This window comes from Microtus oregoni, unplaced genomic scaffold (assembly GCF_018167655.1).
Source record: "Microtus oregoni isolate MIOR12 unplaced genomic scaffold, Mior012 000009F_ref0000495, whole genome shotgun sequence".
Taxonomy (NCBI): domain Eukaryota; kingdom Metazoa; phylum Chordata; class Mammalia; order Rodentia; family Cricetidae; genus Microtus; species Microtus oregoni.
Genome location: NW_024543068.1, coordinates 50,990,368 through 51,001,690, shown reverse-complemented (window position 1 = coordinate 51,001,690; position 11,323 = coordinate 50,990,368). Strand labels below are relative to the sequence as shown.

The following is an 11,323-nucleotide window of genomic DNA, read 5'->3' as shown; positions in this document are numbered from 1 at the left end:
TCGGGTAAAGCTAGCCGTGCGGGCAGCCGGGTGGCGGGGACGCAGCCCTGCCGCTCTTATTACAACATTCCCCCATTTCATTTTTTTCCTTCATTTTTTTTCCTCTTGAATTTTGTTTTATTTGGGGAGAGGGCTCAGGGGTGGAAGATAGATGTGAAGGAGTAAGGAATGAAGGGAATCAAGGCACATGATGAGAAAAACACATAGAGTAGAATTTTATTTTAGATTAAAAAGAAAAAAAAAGAGTTGCCATGGTCATAGTGTCTCTTCACAACAGTAGAAACCCTAAGACAATGGGCTTTCCATAACACTAACACTTGTAGAATGACCACTAGCAGTTACAGCCTCCTTCGGCCTTTGTCATAATCAAGTAGGTTGGTATATACAAAAAAGCATACGAAGGAAGTGACAACGGGTCACTTCTAAGGTAAGGTTCAAAAGACTCCATTCTGAGCTATCTCTTTGGACTCAAACAGGGGGCCAAGTGACAAGCAGCCTTACAAAGAAACCCACATTCAAAAAGCTGAGATTTTTGCACAGTGAACACCCAAGTGTGCTTTGTCTGTGGTTACCTTGGCCTTGAATCTGGGCTAGAGTAAAGCCTCTTCTTTTCCTCTCCAATGAAAGGGTACTGTGTCCTCTTAAATGTGTTCAGAAAATCAGCATATCAAGTTGCAAACAAGCAAAAAAAAAAAAGCTGAAATTATATGACCAACAGTCAATAAGAAATTGAGACTTGTAAATTACCATGAGTGAGCTGACTGGACAAGTTCCTAGCCCCAGATGATGACAACCCAAAAGTCTAACGATTTAATTCAGTTTAGGAGAAACAGCGTTTGAAGAAAAGAGAAACAGATTTTATATACCTTGCCTTGAACATGCTAAGGTCTCTAGTGACCTACATAGATTAATGTGTGACAGAATATCTGTGTTAGGAGGGTTGCCTTAATTCGAGTTTATATTATAGTGAAGAGACACCATGACCATGCTAACTCTTTTTAAGAAAAACTTTTAGTTGGGCTTCCTTACAGGTTTAGTGGTTCAGTCCATCATCATCATGGTAGAACCTGATGGCATGCAGGCAGAAACGGTTCTGGAGAAGGAGCTGAGATTTCTACATCTTGACGCAAAGGCAACAGGAAGTAAACTGTGCCACTAGGAGTAGCTTGAGCATAGGAGACCTCAAAGCCCACCCCACAGTGACACACTTATTTCAGCAAGGCTATACCTACTCCAACAAAGCCACACCTCCTAATAGCACCCCTCCCTATGGGGGGATTTGGTTTCAAACTGGCACAAATGTTAATGGACAAAACTTCACCAATGTAGATATGAATGATTTAATTAGCTTTTTATTTACTATTCACAAACCCAGTAACATCCAAGTCTTCTAAGTGGAAAAGGATATCGGTGAGTTGAATCCTATAGGCAACTTTTAGGAGTAGGGAAATAAAATGAACAAATAAGGGGGCCACTGACAGCAGACTGGTCACTTTCCAATGAGGACACAAAAGACTCATTGCGTGAGAGGTTCTCTGGTGATCTTTATAACTCATGAAATTACATCTTAGAACTAAACAATTTGCAGTTGGGTAAGAGACATGGAGCCTTAGCACAAGCGAGCCTATCATCTTTTAAGTCCATTGTCTTTTCTTTAACAGGGAAACAGGACAGATATTCTGGAAGCTCCCCTAAAAGGCGTTTTTCTTGTTTATGTCTCTGTTCTTATTTTAGGGTCCTGTCTGGTGGCATATGCTATAATAATGTATGTCAGAGAGGGTACTTCAGGATTCTTTAGTCAAAGTAATGTGGTAATAATGAGTGTAGACTGATCTGAGTTTCTAAACTTCACCCTAACCTGACTCAAGAGTAGATAATTAACATTTGCCTTTTCAGTGCAGATAATTTGAGAATCAATAATTTAGAGTAGTTTCAACCAGTGATCAGGAACAGAAAGCTTACATAAAATGGGCAAGATATTGCTGAGTATGAACCCGTCTGCTAAAAGATAAGAGTAATTATGCCATTGATGATGCTGATATCAAACTGGGTGTATGAATGATGCATCTTCCTTTTGTGAGATTGAATCATATAATGAATATCCCACGTTGCATTAGGAAAGAACCATTTATAGCTGTTTAATAAATTCCATGACCTTTTCCTACATTTTAATTAATAACACAAGTTATTTTTAAGAACCATACAGGTTTTGGTGGTATATGGCTATAATCTCGATGCTCAGGAGGTGGAAGTAGGAGGATCAGGAGTTCAGGACTAACCTCTACTACATAGGTAACTCAGTGTTAGCTTGGGCTACACCATAAAATATTTTTATAAAAATAAAATCAATAAAAAAAAGAGGGTGGAAAAAACAGGCAGAGGGGAGGGAGGAGAAGGCGTGAGGAAGGAGGAAAATAGGAGTGGGAGGAAGAGAAAAAGAGGGGAGGGGAAAGGGAGAGGGAGATAGAGGTAAGATGTCACTAGGAGTGGCTGATAATGTGTGCAAGCTCAAAGCATAATATCCATGTTATAACTTGGAATGTAAATTCTTGAAACAATGGGATTCCTTCTGGAAGACCATTCTGATAATACTGCTTTCCTTTATGATCCCAAATAGTGCTGGAAGTATCACATGTAAATCTTCCCTCAGGAAGATAAGGCTTCATTCATAAACAGCATTTTTCTAAGTAGACTGTGTCGTTCCCAGATGCATATGATAAACCAAGGAGCACTGATATTATTTGACACCCTGCCTACAAGGCGTAATTGCAGTCTGCGATCTAAAAGTGAACCAAGAGCAAAACCCTGAGCTTTATTTAGAGTGTGCCACGCAGATACAAGGAAGATTTGCGGCATCCTTTGATGTGCTCACATGAAATGCCTGTAGTCAAACGGCTATTTTTAAACTTGAGAAGAAACTCGGGACAAAAGGAACATTTTAAATATAAAAGGGAATTCGGGAAGATCACAAAGAAGTAAAATCACTATTACAAAGTTCAAAGACACATTGTTCTTCAAATATCAAGACGCTGACTTAAATATCACTGGTGACCCTTATTCAGGGGAGACTTTCTAGGATTTAAGAAAATGATGGACACAAGGCCACTCTTTGCCCCCTCTTAGAAAGTCCTTCGGTTTGGACCACTATTTTGTTGTACTTTCTTGCAGCCAAGCCTTCTGTTGTGTCAGACTTTTGAACTTAGGAAGGAGATCTTAACTGCAAGATAATTGATGTATTGTGACAGACACCAAGTCAGCTAGCCACCAGAGAGATGGAGAGGACCCTGAAGTGTCAATCCTCTGAACAGTAGACAATCTTTCATCTCTGTTAGGGATCAAGAATTGGCCCCTGAATGAATGAGGGCCAGAGATTTGTTTTCAGAGTGACAGGAAGGCAGGCTGCTTCTTGTGTTTAGGATAGGGCTGTAAACCTCCATAAGATTGTATGGGCCGATCCCAAGGAAGACTTGCCAAGAGGAGACATCACCATTGACTGTTAGAAAACTTTCTAAATGTACATGAATGGCAATTTATGTGAAACTCCTCTTCTGCTAGGCAATTCAGTTTATTGGTTTATTTCATCCTTACATAAATTTTGGAAAATAATCTTTAGGTGCAATTTGCAAATCTGCAAGCTGATTTTTGGAGAGAAGTAATCGGACCTGCACTGGAGCTAAACTTCCTTTCTGGTAATGATTTGTGAATGCTATCTTTCCATTACTCTGGTGGAGGTGGTGTGTGTGTGTGTGTGTGTGTGTGTGTGTGTGTGGTGTGTGTGTGTGTGTGTGTGTGTGTTTCATTTTCTCCATGCTGGCATGCTCAGCAAAGCCATTTATAAGGAATATAAGAATCTTGGAACTGATTTGATCCTATGCTGGTTCTTTCCCTGTCTAACTGTAGTTGGTGAACTCCCATTAGCACAGGTAAACTGTTTCAGTGGGTGTCCTGATCATGGTCTTGACCTCTTTGTTCATAATCTCACTCCTCCCACTCTTCAACTGGACTTTGGAAGCTCAGTCCAGTTAGTGCTCTGCTGCAAGACTCTGCCTGCAGATGAAGGTTTTATTGTGACATTTAAGATATTCATCAATCTGACTACAGGACAAGGCCAGTTCAGGCTTCTCTCTCCTCTATTGCTGATCCTCTGAATGTGGGTGACAGTTGTATGGCTGGGGCAGACTGTGGGGCCACTGACAGTGGCACCAGGATTTATCTCTACTGCTTGTACTGGCTCTTTGGGATACATTCTCTTTGGATGGATACCTTGCTCAGCCTAGATATAGTAAGCAGGTCCTTGGACCTTCCCCAAAGCAATGTGCCTTACCCTCTCTGAGGAATGGATGGGGGTAAGGGAATAGAGGGAATGGAAGGAGGGAAGGCAGTGGGAACTGGGGTTGGTATGTAAAATGAAAAAAGATAGTTTGTTTTATTTAAGAATAAATAAATTAAAATTCAAAAAATGTACCCCCAAGTGCTGCAAAGATTAAATAAAAAATCAAGGAACTACTTTAATGGAGGTTCAAGAACATCTATCCCAAGCCTTTTATCTAATACATAGGAAATCAAAAGAGGTCCTAGTGCAGCTGAGGTTATGAATCATCAACTCCAGACACCTGTTGTTACACATATCATATCACATGTCTAGAAAAACCAGAGAATGAATGTTTCTGTGCCAAAAAAAGAAAAGGAGATAAGCCTGCACATTTTGAGAAATAAATTAAGCTCTATAACACTTCTAAATCATCATTTATAATTATTAGAGCAAGATTTTATTTTCCACCTTTGTTGAAGTGAGATTGGAGAATGCAAAAGATGCATTCATGAATTTTGCTTTCAATATTATGGTTGAAACTTGGGACTTAATACACATTAGCCAAGTGTCTCCCATTGAGGCATATTCCTCGCCTCTTCCTTCTCCTCTTCCTCCTCTCCCTTCTACTTTCTTATTTTAAACATTTTATTCATTTATCATCATCATCATCATCATTTGAGACAAGGTTTGTCTGTGTAGCCCTGATTGTCCTGTAACTAACTTTGTAGATCACGGTGACTTTGAACTCAGAGATCCACCTGCCTCTGCCTCACAAGTGCTAAGATTAAAAGTGTACACTATTGGGGAATATTAAAGTGTATGATTTTTGTTCATGTTTCATTTGTTCAGTTCTGTGGAGCTGTGATTCTTTGCCTATCTAAAACACCTGATGGCTCTAATAAAGAGCTGAATAGTCAACAGCAAGGCAGGAGAAAGAATAGGCAGGGCTGGCAGGCAAAGGCTATACATAGAAGAAATCTGAAAGAGGGAGAGGAGGAGAGAGGGAACAAGGAGAGGAGGACTCTAGAGGCCAGCCACTCAGCCAGCCAAGGATTAAGAAAGAAATAAGGTGTAGTAAGGAGGCTGCTTGTTGGTTCCTGGCTGCTTAGCACCAAAATAATCACACAGAAACTATTTTATTTAAATCACTGCTTTGGCCCATTAGCTCTAGCTTCTTATTGGCTAACTCTCATATCTTAATTTAACCCATCTCCATTAATCTGTGTATGACCACATGGCTGTGGCTTACCCAGTAAAGTTCCCAGTGTCTGTCTCTGGCAGAAGCTACATGGCTTCTCTCTGACTCTACCTCCTTTCTCCCAGAATTCCGGTTAGTTTTCTCCACCTTGCTCTGCTTCCCTATAGCTCTGCTATAGGCCCAAAGCAGTTCCTTTATTTATCAATAAGGTACACAGAAGAAAACGATAAAAGCCTGGAGGCAAAAGGTAGTCAGGATACTTTAAGAAAAGCTGGGAGCCTAGCCTGTTTGGATGCTCACCTTCCTAGACCTGGATGGAGTGGGGAGGACCTTAGACTTCCCACAGAGCAGGGAACCCTGACTGCTCTTGGGACTGGAGATGGAGGGGGAGGGGGAGATGAGTGAGGGTGGGGGGAGGGGAGGGAAAAGGGAGATGGGGAGGAGGCAGAAATTTTTAATAAAAAAAAAAAAGAAAAAAAAAAGAAAAGCTGGCAAGAAACAAGCCAAGCTAAGGATAGGCATTCCTAACTAAGAACAAGCCTTCTCCATGTGAGAGTTATTTGGGAGCTGGGTGGTGCCCCCCAACAGCTGAAGGGGTAAAACTTCACACAACAGTACACCATCATTTCTGGCTCAACTTCTTATTTCTGAATCAGTTTTACTGGATTGCCAAGAGTAGCCTTGAAATTGTGATCTTCCTACCTCAGTTCTTAAGTAGCCAGGATTACAGGTCTGCTAAATCAGATGAAATTAACAGTTTTGATACATACGTACACTGTGAAATGATTGTTACATCAAACTACACAGCCATTAATACATATAGCTGTAATACACACATGCATGTATACATCCCTTCATGTTGGGACCATTTGAAATCTACTGTGAAAATCAAGGACATCATTGTTTTTTTTTTTTGACACTGTTATCCGTCTATGTAGTCCGACAGGTCTGGAACTCATGCCTGAAAGAACAAACTTTTATCTTAGGCAATTTTCTGTGCAGATATTTGGCTGCTCTTAGTTCTTTAATGGACAGTTCTGGATTTTATATTTTCTTGTCTTGTGTGCTTTCAAAACACCATCACCCACACAAGGCTTGGACTGTGTGTCCCTTGTTTTTTTGTTTTTTGTTTTTTCAACTTAACTCAAGCTAAGGCCATTTTCAGGAAGAATGACATAGAAGTTTAAGATTTCTCTTGTGCATTCAAAAAACAATACAGATATACAATAAAGACAGATTTACACAGGAAAGACCATTAAATGGGTACAGTGTGTGTGTTTAAACATATACATAGGCTTGGGAGAGAGCAGAGGAAAAGTATATACAGTCTTAGATTTAAAAAAATGTTTTAAAATAATAAAGTCCTTAAAAAGTGAATAATGTAATATAAAATAAAAAAGCCATTGTTGACTGAGGTTTTCTGTCCCACCAGGTCCTACAGCCATTCAGCCCCAAAGATATCACACAGAGGTCTACATTCGTTATAAACTGATTGGCCCACTACCTCAGGATTCTTATTAACTAATTCTTATAACTTTTATTAACCCATAATTCTTGTCTGCATTAGCCATGTGGCTTGGTACCTTTTGTGATTAGGAAGTCAAATCCTCTTAGGCTGGGTCACAACTGGCAAAAGCTTTCCTCTTTCCAGAATTCTCCTGTTCTCATCGCCCAGCCTCTACTTCCTGCATGGTTGTCCCACCTATTCCTGTCTGGATACTGGCCAATCAGTGTTTATTTAAAATATAAATGACAGGGTACAGATCATTGTCCCACAGCAAGCCAGATAAAGATGGGAAATACACAGAGAATCTTGATTCTGCATGTTATTGTGTTTTCTTTGAATTTTTTTGTCTGCAGAGACACTGGGTTATGAAAACTGCTAGAGTCAACCAACCTATATATTTAGAAATACCTTGACTTCAAAATTTAAGTCAAAAGATGTGCTACTTTATGGGAGAGGCTCAGCTAGTCACTCCTCCACTGCTTTCTTGATCTATCAGGTTTTTGCATCAATATCTGATTCCTGAGCTTTTACTCACAATAGGACAATCCAGGTAAATGCTTGAGTTCTGAGGAGTTTATCAGTGGATAGACTGTGACAAACATTAACACAGAACACAGAGCTCAGAGAAGAGAGTGCAGATCTCTCCAGTGCTCTCATGGTGTTCAGAACAACATCTAGAAAAAAATGTTTTAGAAAATGTGTCCCGTAAACAGAAACATCTGCCTTTACTCACACTGTCTTCTTTTAAAAGAAACAAAAAATAAAATATGTGGTACCATAAATTGTGTTCCCTAGTTTGTTTTCTTTGTTATGTCTTTCAGAAGTAAGTCACAAAGATACTTGAAAACATAGACATGCACACACACACACACACACACACACACACACACACACAGCTAAAATCATTGGTGGCACATTGTAATAAAACATTTCCTCTCCCTACCACCTTGTCTCAAATGCCTGGCAGCCACTTCCCATGTAATTGAATCAGAGACTTAATATTATTTGTAAATTCTCAGCCTATAGCTCAGGCTTATTACCAGCTAACTCTTACACCTAAATTAACCCATATTTTTATTTGTGCTCTGCCACATGATGGTACCTTTATCAGCATGGCACATTCATCTCCTGCTCCCTCTGTGTCTAATTGGTGACTCCTAACTCCTCCCTTCTCCTCCTTCCCATCATCCTTAATTTGGTTGCCCCACCTACATATATATATATATATATATATATATATATATATATATATATATATATATTTCCTATCTGTAGTTTTATTAAAATAATTCGAGTGATAAATCTTTTCAATGTACAAGAAAATTATTCTACAGCAACACTTCAAAGTCAAGATGAAGGTGTGAGAGGCAAAGGAAACCAAACAGAAATTACAAAAGTGCAGAAGGGCAAAACTGAGAGCCCTCATCCCTTCTAATGTTAGCTCCTTTAAATATCACTGACTGTTGGTAGTTTCTGCCCCAAAACAAGTTATTTTCTGTAGGTGGAAGATTTTGTCCCACAGGTCACTTCCAATTAACTGACAGCGAGACTCAATATTAATTATAAATGCTCGGGCAAAAGCTCAGGTTTGTTACTAGGTAGTTTAAATGTTAAATTGGCCCATATTTCTTATCTATGTTTTACCAAGAGCTTGGTCCCTCTTCTCAGTATGGCATGTTCCTCTTGTTTCTTCTGTGTTTGCTTGATACTCGTGAGACTCCACCCTTCTACCCAGTATTCTCAGTTTGACTCTCCTGTCCAACCTTATTCTGTCTAACTATTGGCCAGTCCGCTTCTTTCTTAAACCATTCCTACAGTGTAAAGGACTATTCCACAATTTTCCTTTGCCATACAACAGAGTTAGGAATTCTCACCTGTTAACTTACAAACCTGGGACAAAAGGCTAAGGTGCCTAGTTAACATATCAAAGAAACCTGGCCTCCAGGTTTTTGTAGCATCCCTTAGTCCCTAACTGTTACTGAGTGGCTGTTATACCCTACCCTCTACCCTAAACTCTCCAGCCTAGGGGCTAGCCTGAGATAATTTCCTTGAACTGAGCTTTTGCCCTGAGTTCAGATCCCTGCAGTTTAGCTCCAGCCCACAGTGCCCAAGACCAAACACATCTAGGAACTTGAATTCTTAGGGTATTTCTTATATGATTTCATTTGCGAATCAGGAAAATCACCTAGTTAGAAAAAAGAAAAAAGAAAAAAGAAAAGAAAAGAAAAGAAAAGAGGTACGTAATCGCAATTGAATTCTGAAGCAGTATAATTCGTTAACCCTGTTGCTTTATTGGTGGGAATGGATTGAATCTAGAATTTTTCTTCTAATAAATACTTTTGTGGCTTTTGTGGGATTTTTCAAGTCAGGATTATTGGCTCTAACTTTGAGTTTAGGAGGAAATTTCCAGGTAGCCAGCCACGGCCCAGGAGATAATGCCACACCCCACCCTCTTCCTTGAACTCACTGACCTTGAACACAGGTATTCAACTTCCAAACTGCAGTGTCTGTGAATGATTTCAGTCTGCCATCCACATTTCTGGGCATTAGGAGCCACTTTTTGACTTCATGGTGAACAGACTTCCTCTAGAGGGTAGTGGCAGTACCACTTGTGGGGACAAGAATGTCGCCTACTCTGTCTTTTCTTTGATAATCTTATCCATCACCTCAACGTCCTGCTTCCCTTGTCGGGGACATCTGCATGAGGTTATCAGCTATCTTTCAGCATGCAGGTGAGACACCAAATTTCCCCTTGAGTTATTTTTGCATTGCTCATAATCCTGGATAATAGTACATCTTATCATGATTATTTGATATAGTCCTATGGAAGTGGGGGGGAATTAGTTCATCATCAGTTCACTTATATAGTATTTTAGTAAAACAAAAAAAAATGTTAGTTTACTTAATCATACAATTTTTGAGAATATTTTTTAATTTTAATTCTGCTAATAATTTAATTTTACTTACTGTTTTTTTTTTTTCAGAGTAGGGATATGTGTCTTTCTGTATCCTTAACTGGAACTTGCTTCATAGACAAGAGTAGCTTCAAACCTGCAGTACTTCTCTTGTTTCTACCTCCCGAGTGCTGGGAGTACAGGCATGGGCACCCTGCCTGCTGTATTAACCATTTTTAAAAAGTGGGAACACACTAGTTTGTATTTTTCTGGACAACTTTTAGAAATTAAATTACTTAACATGCATTTTCAATGTCATAAAGTCAACTGCAGGAAAGCCACTAATGTATATTGTTTCACTAACAAAATAGCAAAGGAACTATAAAGCTTTAAATGGCTTTATATGCAAGTTAAAAAAAACTTTCAGAAAAAAAAGCAGGGGTGGGGAGGGTCTATGTTCCTTCAAGAGCTCTTATTTCAAAACCCAATTGGGATTTCAAAATACAAGTAAATAAATGTCAAAGCCTCTTGGCCTCTTCACTGCCACTCTGTGTTTGAAATCGTGCCAAAATGAAATTTTCCATTCACGAAGGCCTGAAATGCACTAAGCAGATTGAAAAAGGCAGTTTCCAAAAGTGGCGGGAACTTGTGCGACTCCAAAGCACTCTTCCTATGTGTACAGCTGCGTCTGCAGCCACTTTCCATCTCCTTAACACTACTGAAAATTAAATTCTCAACCCTTTTGTTACCTTCTGCTATGAGATCTATTGTTCTTTTTCTCAGTGACAAGGGTAGACCAGAGATAGGTTCCAGGCTAGATGCTAGTATTTCATGAATAACTAGGAGCAGAACAATCAAGAGAGAAAATGTCTCATTGACTAAGAAGCCAGAGAAAGAGAAAGCCGTAGAGAAGTTATTCTGGTTCAGATAGCCGTCTGGTCACAAAAAGTACACTTGGTTCAGCAGTTTAGGCTGCTTAGAAGAGCTGTAGAGAGAATGGTTGTTTAGTCAGAGAAGAAAACCAGTTTCAACTACTGTGAGACTCAGGGCTGGAAAGCGGAAATGCGGAGCCCAGCATCACGATGACCATCAGAGAAAAAGGGGCCGTGGAGGGCTGATGGACTTTGGAAGCTGAAACCAAAATGGTCAGCCAGTGAAAACTTGCACTGAAAGAACCTGGAGAGAAAACGGCACTGAGATAACAAGAGAGCCTCAGAAGAGAACTTTCTCCTTTCTATAGAGACGGCTGGCACTTTTAAACAGCTTCTTGCTGAAGAGCAAGCAAGAGTTTCTAGTCCTTTCTAAGCTCTCTCCCCTCTCTCAGGTCTCTGTTCTTTGACAGGATTTTCTTCGAGGCAGGGCACCCTGGAATTATCCTCTGTGAGCATTCCTTTAACCAGAACTTCGTTCCT

The 11,323-nt window shown here is 39.8% G+C and overlaps 1 non-coding gene across 1 annotated transcript; it reads left to right on the top strand.

The window, feature by feature from the left end:
• The first annotated feature begins 532 nt into the window (after positions 1-532).
• LOC121452660 lies at positions 533-670 on the top strand. Its single transcript, XR_005974904.1, has one exon. It is a non-coding gene; the product is annotated as a small nucleolar RNA SNORA22 (small nucleolar RNA).
• Positions 671-11,323: the final 10,653 nt, after the last annotated feature.